The sequence below is a fragment of the Zea mays genome, chromosome 6 (assembly GCF_902167145.1).
Source record: "Zea mays cultivar B73 chromosome 6, Zm-B73-REFERENCE-NAM-5.0, whole genome shotgun sequence".
In the NCBI taxonomy this organism is placed as follows: Eukaryota; Viridiplantae; Streptophyta; class Magnoliopsida; order Poales; family Poaceae; genus Zea; species Zea mays.
In genome coordinates, this window is record NC_050101.1 from 20,694,896 (window position 1) to 20,711,884 (window position 16,989).

General features: G+C 50.6%; 1 long non-coding RNA gene across 1 annotated transcript; it reads right to left on the bottom strand.

Annotated features, from left to right (window-relative positions):
• Window positions 1-12,587: 12,587 nt before the first annotated feature.
• On the bottom strand, window positions 12,588-15,197 carry LOC118472162 (uncharacterized). Its single transcript, XR_004850081.1, has 2 exons — window positions 14,706-15,197; window positions 12,588-13,767 (listed from the first exon to the last, which is right to left on the bottom strand). It is a non-coding gene; the product is annotated as an uncharacterized lncRNA (long non-coding RNA).
• Window positions 15,198-16,989: the final 1,792 nt, after the last annotated feature.

Genomic DNA, 16,989 nt, shown 5'->3' on the forward strand with positions numbered 1-16,989 from the left:
GTCTTGGGTCTGCTTGATTTGCAGCCCAAGAAAGAAGTTCAGCTCGCCCATCATGCTCCTTCAGTCGTGCTTATGTTTTGTTTGGCTGGTTTTAGATTTCGAGGAGGACCTTCGTGAGTCTATTGATACGTCCAAGACGCTCACCCAGGCCTTCGACGAGAAAGAGGCCGAGTGCAACGCCCTGTCCGACGCAGTTGCCGCCTTTTGCCGGACCTTCGGGTTTGAAGACATCCCCTCGGGCAGTTCCCTGCGGAGCCGCATGCTTGCTTTGAGTGGCCACATGCGGAGTGAACTCCACGAGGCTCTGCACACTAGTGTGAAGCGGGCGCTAGCCGTCGTCTCCTCTCACTACGAGATCGATCTCGAGCGAGTGAGTGAGGGCTACGTTCTGCCCGAGGGTGATGATGTTGCCGAGATGGAGGTCTGGAGGCTTGCAGATGCTGTTGAGGGGCCGGGCGCGACGCTGGCCCTGCATTTTGACGAGGAGGTGGTTCCACCCGTGTCTCCGCCTGACGCCGGGTCCTACTCTATGGCCACCCCCTCCAGCCGTTGCCGTAGATTTCGCCTTGGCTGTTGGACAACTTGTAAGTTTCTGGTTTTAACACCTCGACGATGATGAACGGTCCTTCCCAGGGAGGGGTGAGCATTTGGCGCCCTCGGTTGTCTTGTCGTAGCCGAAGTACCATGTCACCAACTTGGAAGCCTCGGGGTCGGATTCATCGCGCGTGGTAACACCGTAGTGACTGCTGATACCTGGCGGAGTGCAGCAGCGCTACGTCCCGAGCCTCTTCCAGCTGGTCGAGTGAATTTTCCCGGCCGATTTGGTTGCTCTGGTCGCTGTACGCCTTTAGCCTCGGGGAGCCATACTCCAAGTCTGTGGGCAGGATGGCCTTGGCCCCATAGACTAGGAAGAATGGCGTGAACCTCGTGGCCCGGCTCGGGGTTGTCCTTAAACTCAAAACAACCGAGGAGAGTTCCTTGAGCCATCGCTTGCCAAATTTTTTCAGCTCGTTGTAGATTCTTGGCTTAAGGCCTTGTAGGATCATGCCATTGGCATGTTCCACCTGCCCGTTTGTCCTCGGGTGGGCCACGGCTGACCAGTCCACACGGATGTGGTAGTCATTACAGAAGTCCAAGAACTTCCTTCCCATGAATTGCGTGCCGTGGTCGGTGATGATGGAGTTTGGGACTCCGAAACGATGAATGATGTTGGTGAAGAAAGCCACTGCCTGCTCGGCCAAATGTTAGTGAGGGGTCGAACCTCGATCCATTTGGAGAATTTGTCGATGGCGACCAACAGGTGCGTGAAGCCCCTGGGTGCTTTCTGCAAAGGTCCGACGAGGTCTAACCCCCATACAGCAAACGACCAAGTAATGGGGATGGTCTGTAGGGCTTGAGCTGGCAGGTGCGTTTGTTTGGTGTAAAACTGGCATCCTTTGCAGGAGCGCACAATCTCAGTAGCGTCGGCCACCGCGGTCGGCCAGTAGAAACCTTGCCTGAAGGCATTTCCAACGAGGGTCCGAGGCGCAGCGTGGTGCCCGCAAGCCCCCGAGTGGATTTCGCCTAGCAATTCCTGGCCCTGGTTGATGGGAATGCACCGTTGGAGGACTCCCGAGGGGCTGCGTTGGTACAGCTCCTTTTCCTCCCCTAGTAGTACGAACGACTTGGCTCGTCGCGCCAGTCGCCGAGCCTCAGCCTTGTCGAGGGGTAGCTCTCCTTGGAGGAGATATTCTAGGTACGGAGCCCGCTAGTTCGAGGCTGGCGCAGCCTCGTTCCGCTCCCCCTCGATCTTCTTGGTTTCGGGCTCGGCGGCTGAGGGTTCTTTGGTGCTAGGAGCTGGCTCAGGTGATTCATTGATCGTGATTGACGGCTTGTAGACGTCTCTAGAAAAAACATTCGGGGGAACCGTGGTTCGTCCCGAGGCTATCTTTGCTAGTTAATGAGTGACTTCGTTGTATCATCGTGCGATGTGGTTGAGCTCTAATCCGTAGAACCTGTCCTCTAGGCGTCGGACTTCTTCACAGTAGGCCTCCATCCTTGGGTCGTGGCAGCTTGAGTTCTTCATGACCTGGTCGATGATGAGCTGGGAGTCACCCCGAACGTCAAGACGCCGGACTCCTAGCTCGATGGCAACGCGTAGACCGTTGACCAGAGCCTCGTATTCGGCTACATTGTTCGACGCGGCAAAGTGGAGGCGTATCACGTAGCGTAGGTGCACTCTGAGGGGTGAGATGAAGAGCGAGCCCGCGCCAGCCCCTATTTTCATCAGCGACCCATCGAAGTACATGGTCCATAGCTCAGCTTGGGTTGGATCTGTCGGTAGCTGAGTGTCGGTCCATCCAGCCAGGAAATCTGCCAAGATTTGAGATTTGATAGCCTTTTGAGGGGCGAACGAGAGTGTTTCCCCCATGAGCTCTACTGCCCACTTGCCTATTCTACCTGAGGCTTCCTTGCTCTGAATGATCTCCCCCAGAGGGAAGGATGACACTACTGTTACCGGGTGAGACTCGAAGAAGTGACGCAGCTTGCACCGAGCCAAGACTACTGCATACAGTAGCTTCTCGATTTGTGGGTAGCGGGTCTTAGTCTTGGATAGTACTTCGCTGATGAAGTAAACCGGCCTCTGGACGGGCGAAGCATGCCCTTCTTCGCGCCTTTCAACTACAATCGCGGCGCTGACCACCTGAGTGGTTGCGGCGACGTAGAGCAAAAGGGCCTCGCCTTTGGTGGGGGGCACTAAGATGGGTGTGTTGGTGATGAGTGCTTTGAGGTTGCAGAGAGCTTCCTCGGCCTCGGGGGTCCAAGTGAAGCGCTCGGTTTTCCTCAAGAGACGGTACAGGGGTAAACCTTTTTCGCTGAGGCGTGAGATGAAACGGCTTAGAGCCGCAAGGCACCCCATAACCCGTTGAACTCCTTTCAAGTCTTTGATCGGACCCATGTTGGTGATAGCCGCAATTTTTTCTGGGATAGCTTCAATGCCCCGCTCAGATACGATGAATCCCAGGAGCATGCCTCGGGGGACCCTGAAGACACATTTCTTGGGGTTTAGCTTGACGCTCTTAGCCCGCAGGCATGCGAACGCGATCTCTAAATCGGAGACGAGGTCTCGGGCTTTCCTTGTCTTGACCACGATGTCATCGACATAAGCCTCGACTGTTTTGCCGATGTGATCCCCGAACACGTGGTTCATACACAGCTGTATGTGGCGCCTGCATTCCTCAGGCCGAAGGGCATGGTACTGTAACAATACATGCCATATGGTGTGATAAAAGAAGTCGCGAGCTGGTCGGGCTCTTTCATCGTAATCTGGTGGTAGCCGGAGTAAGCGTCAAGAAAAGACAGGGTTTCGCACCCTGCAGTGGAATAAACGATTTGATCGATCCGAGGTAGAGGGTAGGGAACCTTTGGACATGCCTTATTTAGACCAGTGTAATCCACACACATCCTCCATTTCCCTCCCTTTTTCTTAACTAACACAGGGTTAGCTAACCATTCGGGGTGAAAAACTTCCTTGATGAACCCAGCTGCCAAAAGCTTGTGGACCTCCTCCCCGATGATTCTGCGCCTTTCCTCATCGAAGCGGCGCAGGTGCTGTCTTACCGGCCTAGAACCAGCTCTGATATCCAAGGAGTGCTCGGCGACATCCCTCGATATGCCAGGCATGTCCGAGGGACTCCATGCGAATATTTCGGCATTTGCGCGGAGGAAGTCGACGAGCACTGCTTCCTATTTGGGGTCGAGCTCGGAGCTGACCTTCAACGTCTTTTCGCTGAGGCTGCTGGGATCGAGGGGGATGGTCTCGACTGCCTCGGCCGGCTCAAAACTGTCGGCATGCCACTTGGGGTCGGGCACCTCGTTGGCGAGGTTCTCCAGGTCCACAATGAGGGCTTCGGATTCGACGAGAGCCTCGGCGTACTCAACTCACTCAACGTCGCATTCGTACGCATGGCGATACGTGGGGCCAACAGTGATGACCCCCTTTGGTCCCGGCATCTTCAGCTTGAGGTAGGTGTAGTTTGGGATGGCCATGAACTTGGCGTAACATGGCCTCCCTAAGACAGCATGGTAGGCACCTCGGAAGCCCACCACTTTGAAGGTGAGGACCTCCCTTCTGAAGTTGGAGGGGGTCCCGAAGCAAACGGACAGATCAATCTACCCGAGGGGTTGGACTCGCTTGCCAGGGGTGATGCCGTGGAATGGCACGGCGCCAGCTCCGATCTGGGACATGCTGATCCCCATGAGCTCTAGGGTCTCAGCATAGATGATGTTGAGGCTGCTGCCTCCATACATGAGGACCTTGGTGAGCCTGGTGTTGCCGATGACAGGGTCGACGATGAGCGAGTACTTTCCTGGGTTCGGGATGTAATCCAGGTGGTCATCTCGGTCGAATGTGATGGCCTTGTCTGACCAGTCTAGGTAGACCAGCGTCGCCACTTCGACTGAGAAGACCTCCCACCGTTCCTGTTTCCGCTGTTGTGCCGAGAGGTTCACCATTGGTCCACCAAAGATCATGAAGTAGTTGTGGACCTCTGGGAACTCCACATCCTTGTCATCGCCCTTGTCGCCAAGGCCTTTCTTCTTGCCGTCATCTAAGGGGTTGAGCTTGTTGAAGAAATGTCGGAGCATGTCGCACTCCTCGAGGGTGTGCTTGACTGGGCCCTTGTGATAGGGGCACAACTCCTTGAGCATCTTGTCGAAGACGCCGGGGCCCCCGAGGGGGCCTCGAGGATTTTTGCGGTCCGTAGCGGCGACAAGATCAGCCCCGAGGGCTTCGTGCTTCCCTGTGGTGCCTTTTTCTTCTTGTTCTTCTTTGAGTTGCGTTGGGTGGGTGCCTCGAGGGCATCCTCCTTCCGCTTCCCCTTGCCCTTGTTTTCATGGAAAATGGCCTCGACGGCCTCCTGCCCTGAAGCGAACTTGGTGGCGATGTCGATCAACTCGCTTGCTTTGGTGGGGGTCTTGCGACCCAGCTTGCTGACCAGATCCCGGCAGGAGGTGCCGGCGAGGAATGCCCCAATGACGTCCAAATCGGTGATGTTGGGCAACTCGGTGCGCTGCTTAGAGAATTGCCGAATGTACTCGCGCAGAGTTTCATCCGGCTTCTGCCGGCAGCTCCTGAGGTCCCAGGAGTTTCTAGGGCACACGTATGTGCCCTGGAAGTTTCTCCCGAAGACCCTAACCAGGTCGTCCCAGTCGTGGATTTGTGCGAGGGGAAGGTGCTCGAGCCAAGCTCGAGCGGCGCCGGACAAGAACAAGGGCAAGTTGCGAATGATGATTCTGTCGTCGTCCGTGCCTCCCAACTAACAGGCCAGGCGATAATCGGCGAGCCACAGCTCGGGCTTTGTTTCTCCTGAGTATTTGTCGATGGTAGTCGGCGCATGGAACCGAGCCGGGAACGGTGCTCTGCGTATAGCTCGGCTGAAGACCTATGGGCTCGGAGGTTCGGGTGAGGGGCTTTGGTCCTCCTCACTGTCGTAGCGCCCACCGCGCCGAGGGTGGTAGCCTCGCGTGGCGTGGGGGCGGTCGTCATGACGTAGTCGTTCGCCGAGGCAAGCTCGAACATCGTGATGCTGGCGGTTGTTGAAGAGGCGGTCTCAGACCACGGGGGCTTTGTCCCTTGCAGACTGGGGATTGACCGAGGCCTCTCGCTCCTGACGGGAGGGCCCCGCTCGATGCTCCGAGGCAGGCTCTCGAAGTCGGGAGGCAGAGCTCTCGGCCGGATGGAGTGCAGCACATTCTAGGAGACCCCTGATCTCGCCTCGGACTTGGTGCCCCTCAGTCGTGGATGGCTACGGCATTGTTCGGAGCAAGATTGCCACCGCAGCGAGGTTCTTGCTGGCCCTGTTAAAGATTGGGGGTTGCTCGGCCCCTGCGTCCTCGATGATGCAACGGTGGACGTCGCGTGATTTGATGCGTGCCCCTTTGCCGAGGGCTCGGCCTGCCTTCTCCTGCTCGAGGGCTTGCTGGAGTTGTCGCAGGCATTCCCGTTCTTCATTGAGCTTGGCCTGAATCTCGCGGAGTTGTTCGAGTTGTGTGTCCTGACTCCCCACGGGGGTCCGGTCCACATCCCGCTCCCTTGGGCCTTCGACGCACAGAGTTGGTGTTGGGGTGTTGTTGTTGCTGGGCATGTCGAGTTGATTCTATCCTTCGTGCTCGTGCTCGACATGGAAGCATTCCCGAGTTGGGTCGTAACCCTCGTCGTCAGAGCCATAGTCGTCAGAGCCGTCGGAGAGGTAGTAGTCGCATGCGAATAGAAAGTGCCGCGTGGAGTCAGCGTTGCGGAGCCCGGAAAAGTCTAGACCGAAGTCCATGCTATCTTCTTCCTCGGAGTTCATATGCTCCGAGGTTGGAGATGTCGCGAGCAGATCCAGCGTTGACCGTAGGTGATGCCCTGGAAGATCGGTGTATGCCTCCATATCGATACTTACCGAAGGAGGGTAGCCTGGGGGATCAAAGCTCATCCTGAAGGGGATAGGGTGAAACACCGTTCCTACCTCTCAGACCACGGGAGGAGGAGTCGGTGGGCTTGTCGTGGGGCCCACGCGTGCGGCCGTCGTTGTTCTCGGCGTGAGGGTGACACCAGACAGGTCCCTCGCAAGGGAGTCTGCGCCGTCCCTCTACCCAGAAGTGCCGGCTACGTGAGAAGTGCTGCCCGTGGCACGGTTGCGGCTGCTCCGTCTCCGTCTCCGTCTCTGCCGGTGAGAGGGACAGCGACGGAGGTCTGGATGTCCCTCCTCTGGCCAGCGGAGCAAACGCGGTCGCGCTCCTCCTAGCTGGGAGAAATGGTAGTCGTTGTCGGTGTGGTGTCTAGGTGGGAGGAGTACCATGTCATAATCATAGCCAAGGGACATGAACTCAAGACTCCTGAACTAGATCACCGTGCCAAGCAGCAAAGGGTGTTCAGGATTTGCCATTCGCAACCTTGATGGGAGTGTGCTGTCAACACGCAGAGCCCCTACCTGGCACGCCAACTGTCGGTGTTTGGACTATACCAGAAAGGTTCGTCCTTCAACTAGTACTGCCGAAGCTTGATTCATAAACTTTCTTGGGTACTTACCTTGCTTCTTTTTTTTGCAGAACAAAGAAACGAAGAAAGCAAAGATGGTGAAGAAGTAAAAAAGGACCGAAGCTTAGCTTGACTATTTAGCCGAAGAGATCTTTTGTAATTTTGAGATAAACACTTATGCTTGCTGTAATATAACACTTTACTCTTTGCTGCCCTTTCTTTTACTCCAAATGCTTTGTTGCGTGTGAAACCAAATCTTACTGATATTTTGAGCCGAAGGTGAAAAACACCTTCCCTTCTTTTCACTCGAAACAAAGCGTACGAAGTTCACCCGAAGCTTCGTAGCATTCCCTTGGGAACGACTTCGGAGCTTTTTTCGTCAAACCTTAGCTCTGCATTCCCTTAGGAACGACTTCAGAGCTTTTTTCATCAAACCTTAGCTCTGCATTCCCTTAGTGTCGGTGTTTGGAACCCGAGGGTCCTGACCAACTAGTAAATTTGTGCTGCGTGTCCCTGTCCCGGATGGTTGATGCAAGAAGACACACAAGGTTTATCCTGGTTCGGCAAGAGAAGGCCCTACTTTCAGCGGGGGAGGGGACTTGTATTATCTTGCACCTAAGTGCTCGTAGTAGGGGGTACAAGCGAGTCGAGAGAGGGAAGGAGTCCCAAGTCTCTGAGTGTGATTAAGGCGAGTGCCAATATCAGGAGCGAAGTCAGGAGTGAGCGGTGAAGTGTTAAGCTTGACCTTACCTATAGAAGGCCCTGGGCTTCTCCTTTATAGTCGCAAGGAGGCCCAGGTGTACAGATGTTTGCTGTGCTATTTTTGTGGTCAGAGGCGGCGTGTCTGAGCCCCGTAGTGGCATGGCCGGCCGGAGGCGCGTCCGAGCCCTACAGCGGCATGGTCGATGGGATGGCCTTCTTCTTTGAGTCGTCCTTTGATTAGGTAAAGAGCCGAGGCTAGCTCGGGAGCATGGGCGCCTACCCGAGCCTGTTTTGTACAGAGGTGTGGACGGAACGTATTCGAGGGTGTCGAGTCGGAGTAGTTGAAACAGCGCTCGGTATGGCAAAAAAGCGTGTGGTAATCTGGTCCGGTCGTCATCTTGGACGGTGACACCGGTCTTGTCGTTTCTGTAGGCCCCATACCTTCAGCGGGGTTTGCAGTAGAGCAGGTGAGCTTCCCTATTGGGGCAGTTGGCTGAGGCCGTGCTCGGGCGAGGCGGAGATTTCTCCCGAGGCCGAGGCCGGGGTAGGGCGTTGCCTGTAGCCACGCTCTGGGTGGTTGAAATAGTGGTCGGAATGGAGGAATACTGCCCTGTATTCATGCTCTGATCATCGCCATGGGCGGTAAAAGTAGATTAGACCGTAGTCATGTCATCCTTTGTTGACTTTAGCACCTGCAGTGGGGTAGGTGGCCGTACAGACTGCATTAAATGCGCATGTTCTGGGGTCGGAGCGGTTGGCCGAGGTGGGCATGCCCTGGAGCTTCGCCCAAGGTGCCCTCGGGCGAGATGGAAATCCTCGGGCGAGTCGCGAATGCGCCCTTCCCCTGCGGTGAGGTTCGGGTGAACCGTAGGTGTTCTGTCGGCCCAGGGGGACCTTGGGCGAACCGCGTTTTAGGTCCCTTGTGGCCTTGGCAAGGGTGGGATCGTTTTTGCGTGTGACCTCTTCTTACTCGGTGGTCTAGACATTTTAGGGTTGTGATTTGGGTACCCCTAATTGTGGTACCCGACACTTAGGAACGACTTCGGACCTTTTTCATCAAACCTTAGCTCTGCATTCCCTTAGGAACGACTTCGGAGCTTTTTTCGTCAAACCTTAGCTCTGCATTCCCTTAGGAACGACTTCGGAGCTTTTTCACCTTTACTTGGTGAATACATTTTAGCTCTGCATTCCCTTAGGAACGACTTCGGAGCTTTTTCACCTTTACTTGGTGAATACATTTTAGCTTTGCATTCCCTTAGGAACGACTTCGGAGCTTTTTCACCTTTACTTGGTGATAAGAATTTACCTCGCGTTGGGGGCTTGGAAATCGGGTCCTTTGCTGATTTTGATTTTCTATACCCGAAGATACTGCTTCGGCATAATTGTGTTTTTTATAGGGGAACTGTACCTTTATTGACTAGGTATAAATGTTACATCTTCGGCCCCGTTAAAAAACATTATCCCCTTTATAAGGAAAAAAGGTGCTGAAGCTTGGCATTAGATGTGATATCTTCGGAGTTCATTGACATTCCATGATCTTGGAATGTCGTTTCCTTCTATGTCTTTCAATCTGTATGAGCCTGGTCTGTTCGAAGCTGAGACAAGGAAGGGACCTTCCCACTTCACTTGTAATTTTCCCGCTGTGTCTGGGTTAGCTACCCTTCGTAGCACGAGGTGTCCTGGTGCTATGCTTTTGAGTTTCACTTTCCTGTCTCTCCATGTTATGGTTTCTGCTTGATATTTTCTTATGTGCTCGATTGCTTCGAGCCTTGACTCTTCTATTGTATCCTTGGAAACTTTCTCATTTTCATGATCTTGAGTTGAAGCCGTTACTCTTGCAGAACCCATCTTGATTTCTTTGGGGGTAACAGCTTCGTCCACGAAGAGGAGCTTGAACGGTGTGAAACCAGTGGATCTTGATACTGATGTGTTATGATTCCACACAACTTTTATGAGTTCTTCTGTCCATTTGCCCTTCGGCAATCCAACCAGGGACTTCGTGATTCCCAGTAAAATTATGCCATTTGCTCTTTCAACCAATCCGTTGGACTCTGGATGTCTGACCGAAGTGAAATGTATGTTTGTTCCCACTTGGTCACAGAATACTCTAAATGCCTCAGAGTCAAACTGAGTACCGTTGTTGGCAGTGATAGACTTCGGGACTCCGAAGCGGCAAATGATGTTTTGCTAGAAAAACTTTTGGATGGTGGCCGAAGTTATTGTCGCCAAGGCTTTTGCTTCGATCCATTTGGAGAAGTACTCCACTGCCACCACTGCATATTTTAGATTTCCTAGCGCTACTGGCATTGGGCCTATTATATCCATTCCCCATCTTTGCAGGGGCCATGTAGGTTGTATCAACTGGGTCAGAGACGAAGGTTGCTTTTGGTCTCTTGCACACCTTTGGCAGTTGTCACATTTCTGCACAAAATCCGCTGTGTCCAAAGCTGCCTTCGGCCAGTAGAAACCTTGATGAAAGATTTTTCCTAGTAGAGCTCTGGGGCCAATATGTGAGCCACATAGCCCAGAATGAATTTCCCTTATCAACTCTTGGCCTTCGTCTCTAGAAACACATTTTAGCAGAGGTGAACAAACACCTTCCTTGTATAACTCCCCTTCTATGATTTTATACGGCCATGTCCTTGCTTGCATCCTCTTGATGTATGCTTCGTCATCAACTGGATGACTTCCCCGAAGGAAAGTTATGATCTCTGTTCTCCAGTCTTTGCTGTGTGTAGGGGACACTGTTAAGATAGCTCTTTCCATCAAATCGACCAAAGGTGCCTTTAGTACTCCGAAGAACACTTCGGGGGGCAAAGGGAGCCCATGAGCGGCAGACTTGGCCAACATGTTAGCATGCTTGTTATCCAGTCTTGGGACATTTTTTACTGAGAAACCCTCGAAGGAAGATTCCATCCTTCGGACCATGTTGAAGTACTTCTCTTAGCCAGGATTTTTTTACTTTGCTTGACTTATCCACCTGGCCTATGATGACTTGGGAGTCTGATTTCAATACTGCCCTTCTTACACCCATTGCTTTCAGCTTCCTTAGTCCCAGGAGTACAGCTTCGTATTCTGCTATATTGTTTGTACACTGAAACTGCAGCTTGGCAGCATATGAAGTTCTTACTTTGGATGGTGAAATGATAATAGCTGTAGCACCAGCTCCAAAGGATCCCCATGAACCATCACAAAAAACTGTCCAGACAGCTTCGTCTGATGTGGTAGCTTTGTCCTGCAAGCCAGGAGTCCAATCAACAATGAAATCTGCCAATGCTTGGGATTGGATGGATGATCTGTGGACGAAGTCAATAACAAACTCATTGAGCTCTGCTGCCCATTTTCCAATTCGGCCTAAAGCCTCTCTATTTCTTATGATATCCTTGAGTGGTTGAGATGATGGTACAATAATGTCGTGGGATTGAAAATTGTGCCGAAGCTTTCTTGAAGCCATAAGGACTGCATAGAGGACTTTCTCCATCTCTATATAGTTTCTTTTGGATGGGTCCAGCACTTCGGATACGAAGTAGACATGCATTTGCCTTTTTACACCTTCGTCCACCACCTCTTGCACCAAAGCAGCACTTACAGTCGATTGTGAAGCTGATACATAAAGCAATAGAGGAGCCCCTGGCGAAGGCGGGGAAAGTGTTGTCAGCTTTATCAAGTAATCTTTCAATTCTTCAAAGGCTTGCTGCTGAGAGGGTCCCCACTGAAAGACCTCTGCTGATTTTAGGACTTCGAAGAACGGCAAGCTTCGTTCAACAGATCTCGAGATGAACCTGTTCAAGGAGGCAAGTCTTCCTGCTAGCCTCTGAGCCCCCTTTCTTGACTTCGGCGGCTCCATCCGAAGTATTGCTTCGATTTTGTGAGGGTTTGCTTCTATTCCCTCTGTTGATACCAGACATCCCAGAAATTTGCCCTTTCTTACTCTAAAGACACACTTCTCAGGGTTCAACTTTAGACCTGCCCTTCAGAAATTAGCGAAGGTTTCTTGGAGATCTAAAATATGATCTTGTTGCTTCGTGCTTCTCACAATGATGTCATCGACATAAGTCAAGACATTCCTGCCCAGCCGTGAACTCAGCACCTTGGCTGTCATTCTGCTGAAGCTTCCACCAGCATTTTTGAGCCCCTTAGGCATTCGAAGATAGCAGTAAGTACCACTGGGGGTTATGAAACTGGTCTTTGGCTCATCTTTCTTCTTCATCCAGATTTGATGGTACCCTAAATAACAGTCCAACAAACTCATGAGTTCCGAAGTAGCGGCTGCATCCACCAGAGAATCAATTCTTGGTAGTGGGAACTCATCCTTCGGGCATGCTTTGTTGAGATCTGTGAAGTCGATACACATCCTCCACTTGCCATTAGATTTCTTGACCATGACTGTATTGGCCAGCTATTCTGGGCATGCAACTTCTCTTATGACTCCGGCACTAAGCAATCTCTTGACTTCGGCCTTTGCACCTTCAGCCTTGTCCTCAAACATCTTACAAAGCTTCTGCTTACGCGGCCTGGTGCCTGGGTCAACATTTAGAGCATGCTCAATTATGCTTCTATCAACTCCACATAGATCACTAGCTGACCAGGCGAAGACATCCTTGTTGTGAAACAGGAATCTTTTAAGGTCAGACTCCTGCTCCGAAGATAGCTGGTTACCGAAGTAGACTCTCTGATCGACAATATCATCACAAAGTAAGACAGGCTTCAGCTGATCAGCCGAAGATGCGTTGTCCCTGATTTGCTTCTCTGCTACTTGAGTCTTGGCTTCGATCTCATCAATGTTGTATACTATTTTTGTGTCACACCCGGATTTAAGGGCAAATCCAGGTGCATCTCATATGTGCGCCAAATCATGATCCACACATACAATGACTCAGTGTATAGAGACGAATGTCATAACTTTTATTATATAACGATAATGTCTTACAAAATAACTGATAATAAAATAGATCGAACCAAAATAACTATCTCCACAACGCCATAGTTGACTGGGAGACGACGCCTAGATCTCATCGAACTCGTCGTAGTAATCCTCCTCTGGTGGTACCTGCTCTTCACCTGGTGTGATTATAGCAAGGGTGAGCTCCCATACGGTCATCGCTCAGCAAGTGTGGGTAATGTGTAGTGTAAGGCTTATCAAAGAATATGGTTATGGGTGAGCATTGCCTTTAATTTTGTTGGTCAAATTTTATTAGCAATTACTAAGTATAAGTATATACCAACCCAATTAAATATTTGATCATAATGAATAATAAAATCCCACAATGCGATGCATGACAGGTTAAGTTTAATTCCATAAATAAATCATGCGAGAGTCCTGAGCCGCTCTTGACCGTGAGCACGGCTGATATACCAGTTTTACACTCTGCAGAGGTTGTGCATCTTTACCCACAAGCCATGTTACCCATTTGCCAAGGGGTCTAGAAATCCCATTCATCTCTACCGAGGAGACAAGGAAGGGTAGCACTACGAGGCCTTTCCAAAGTTCCACTAGTTTGAGAAAACCCGCTACGGTTTCAGGCAGAGGGGGGGTATAGGAATCCCTCGTCCGAAAAGCTATCACAGATAGTTCGACCCGAGAACCTCCCTATACTTGCGGCAACTCCTCCCCGCTTGCCCCTTTCGGGTAAGGTAATCTCTCCCTACTTTTCCTAATTAATTGGCCAAGGGCGTACCATTAAACCCTTGTGGTAGCACTGTTTTCTCAGGTTAAGCTCTATGTTCCAATTAACAAGATGATCTTATCATGTACCACAAATAATTCATAAACAGTTAACAGTGATAATAAGTCATGAACATGATTCACATATAGTTTAACACCCAAAACCAGATAGAGCATAGCAAGACTACCCAATAATTCATTTGTATGCAAGGTGTGGGGTAAACAAAACTAGGTAACCTATTAGGTCCCATCAATTTAACCCTACAGTGCAGCAGTGAGAACAGAATCATAAATATTATTAGGTAAGAACGTGATCAAGGACACAACTTGCCTTCTGCGAGCTCCTGCTCAGAATCTTCAACCTGCGGTGCTTCGGGTTCCTCAGTCACTTGCTCGTCTACTCGCAGCAATACAAACAAGCAATATATAAATAGAAATTAACATCACACCAAACAAGAGAACAATCTGCATAATATTATTCTACACGTCGTAACGAATCCGTAGGTTCGAGAACAACTAAAATCGGACTTAAAATGCAAAAGATATGATTTAAACAAGTTTCTAGGTTAATTTTATACTTTAAAATTAATTCTCAGAGATTTACTACGATTATCTACTTTATTTTATTTCAAAAGGACTGCGGGTTCTATTACCCGAAAGCTTTAGGGTTTAAACCATTAAAAATGGGACCTGTTTGTAAGGCTCTTTCAATAACCGCGGACTGCGGGTTTATTTGCGAAGAAAACAGGGGCTCTTAAGCAAATGAATTCGCCCGAAGGGGTATGGACAATCGTCAGCCGTTGGATCATCAACCTAAGGTGAAGATTAAACCGAACCGACATGAAACCTCGGCCGCGGGATCCAAAATTGATGCCTCGGATTTTTTTTTCTAAACGCCCAGATCAAAACTCCTGCGTCCGATCCAGATCGAACGGCCCTGATCATCCTAGCCGAACCGGTATCAACTATGTTTTAATCCTGGCCGTCCGGAATGAGATCAACGGCCTAGACCTCTCTTCTTCCTCTCGAAGACCGAGCAACGAGCATGGTGGTGAGGCAGAGCTCCGTCTCGCGAGCTCGCCGGCGCACGCGTCCTGACGACCCCACGCTCAGATCCCGATCCCAATCATAAGTAAATGCAGCCCCGGATGCTCCGAACCCAATAGGCATCCTCTCATCTCGATTAAGCGCAACAGAAATCCTGGCCTTGACGCTCCGCGGCTCCGCGGCGGCGCCCCTGCCGGGACGCGGTGTAATGGCCGCACCAGTGCTCCCATTTACCCTTTCCCGAGTGCAAAACATACCGAAAAGAACAACGAATGGGAGGGTATGTACCTCACCAGCAATCGCAGCGTAGACGTTCCGTCCCACGATGGAGGTGCGAACCGCGGTGATGACCCGGCTCCTCCAATCGGTGTCGTTCGCTCGGATCGGTCGGCCACCGTGATTCGTCAACCTTCGACGTCGAGCGAGCCCGGCGGCGCTCCAGCCCACGGTGGCCTCCTTGCCGGTGTAACGCCCACCCAGCGATCCAGTGCTTGGTATTTAGAGTAACGGCGAGTGGTCCGCAGCGGCACTCCTCGACAACGACGACGCACGCTTCTCCCTGCGACGTGGTCTTCTCTCCCTCCCTCCTGGATTCTCTCGGCAACGGTGTACACGACGTACGCTCGTCTCCTCAATTCGTGGCGACGCAAGACGGATGAGGATCGGGGCTCAGGCTATATAGCCGCGAGGGATAGGCTAGGAATGCAGCGGCCAGGGAGTACACAGCTGGCGTAACAAACTTCCGCTTGTTACGGAAGGCGGTTCGGCGATCATTGTTCGAGAGAAAATACGGCGCGAGGTTGTTACGCCGCGCAGCCGAGGGATCTGCCCGATCGGCCCCATGTGGTAGTGACCATCGAGACAAGAATTGGGTTACTGTCATGATGTCATGGCTTACATCAGCATGATGTGAGTTTGCGGCAATGGAATAAACAAATGAAGAAAAGAAGGAAAATAAATAAAAATAAAAAAGGGATGTGGGTTGACGGCAGGTATTGGGGATGGGCTGAGAGGAAATTCGGCCCACACGGTTAATCTCTTTCTCTCTCTTTTTTTATTTCTATTTTTATTTCTTTATTTCTTCTCAAATTGATTTTGAATTTCAAATTCCTTTCATAATCTATGGCAAATCAAATGCAACACACAAAGTGTATCAGCATGATGCATCTTTATTTTATTGTTTATTATTTACTTACAATCGCTTGCTTAATAGTTTACATATGCCAGATGAGTAAGAAGATGCACACAAATAATTAGGCTTTCCCTTTTATTCATCCATAACTTGGGTATTACATTTTGTTTCTTGCAATATTCCCTCTGCCTTTCTTGCAGCCACTTGTCTACCATACACTGATATGATTCCCTGATTGCTGGGTATTTTCATGCAAAGATACGCTGAGTGCAAAACAGCTTCGAAAGCATTAAGTGTTCCCCTTCCAAGGAATGCGTTATATGGAAATTCCATATCGACTATCTCAAACATTAGCTCTTCTGTTCTTGTATTGTTCACATGTCCGAAGGTGATGGGCATCACTATCTTTCCCAGAGCCATTACTTGCTGTCCTCCGAAGCCACAAAGGGGAAAGGTTGTTTCTTGGATTTTGTCTTCTGGTTCTTGCATTTGTTTAAAGGCCTTTGCAAATATAATTTCAGCTGCACTTCCTGTGTCGACCAAAACATTGTGGACTATGACGCCCTTTATAACACATGAAATCACCATGGCATCTCTGTGTGGATAATCCTTAAGACGAAGGTCCTCTTGGGAGAAGGTGATAGGGATATGAGACCACTTGGTCTTCATGTAGGGTCCTTGGACACCCACATGCTGGACCCTTCTTTGGGCCTCTTTCTTTTGCCTCTTGTTACAAGGCTCGAAGCTCGAGCCCCCAGTAATAGGGAGCACAAGCTTCTCGGCGGTCGATGATGAAGCTTGATGGTTCGCCATGCTTGTTGTGGTCGTGGAATCACCGGAGGTGGGCGCCAATGTTGGTCACTTGTTTTCAATTGCTACATGGCATCAAAAACAAGGCAACACAAAGTTAAAATACGGGAACCTTTGTCCTTGAGTTAATACGCCTTCGGAGTAATAACTCAAGGACGAAGGTTTTGATAATGTGCGAGGACGAAGTACGATTGTATGGGAAAACAATGTAAGAAAAGATGCAAGAACTCATCTTATATGCCTTAGCATTTTGTTTCATCTCCTCTCATATTGAACAAAATTACAATCATACCTTTGGCTTCTTGACACAAGATAACGCGAAGATGTTTCGGAGGCTAAGTAAAACGAAGCTACGGCACCCAAAAAGGTGAATTTGTGTAGGCCACTATTCACCTATTTATAGGAAAGTTGAACAGCTTCGTAGCAAATTACATTCATACCCCTAAGGTTTACACACATGATTTACAAATGATATAGGGATATTGCTGTCCTTTCCCTTTCTTTCTTGTTGTGCAAGTCTTGGACTTCTTTTCCTTCGTCAGCTCGCGCTCGAAGCTTTCCTCCGTGCCGAATCTGATGGCTTCGGCTCGTTCTTCCACCTCTTGCGCGTATAGACGAAGCTTGCGTATT